We start from the raw sequence: 551 nt of genomic DNA, 5'->3' as shown, positions 1-551 counted from the left end.
GGATGGATAATAGTTGGAAAAATGGATGGATGGAAGGATAATGAGTGATGATGATGGATGGATAATGGATATATGAATGGATGGATGAGTGGATAGATGGATGGATGGGTCAATGAATGGTTTGATGGATGGATAAATATATTAATGAATGAACAGGTGGATAAGATGATAAATAGATGAAAGGATGAATTAATTAACAGATGGGTATATTAAAAGATAGATGGATGGAATGGTTTAATGGAGTTCAAAGATGAATGGATGGATGGGTGGATGGATGGATGGGTACCTTAATGAATGAACAGATGGGTAAAAAGATGGATAATAGATGAAAGGATGAATTAATTACCTTGTGGGTAAATTAAAAGATAGATGGATGGATGGTTCAATGGAGTTCAAAGATGAATGGATGGATGGATGGATGGATGGATGGATGGATGGAGGGAGGGATGGATGGGTGGATGGATGGATGGATGGTGGATGGATGGATGGATGATGGATGGTGGATGGATGGATGGTGGATGGAAGGATGGATGGATGGATGGATGGATGGA

The sequence above is a fragment of the Equus quagga genome, chromosome 14 (genome assembly GCF_021613505.1).
Source record: "Equus quagga isolate Etosha38 chromosome 14, UCLA_HA_Equagga_1.0, whole genome shotgun sequence".
Classification (NCBI taxonomy): Eukaryota; Metazoa; Chordata; class Mammalia; order Perissodactyla; family Equidae; genus Equus; species Equus quagga.
This window is presented reverse-complemented; position numbering follows the sequence as displayed.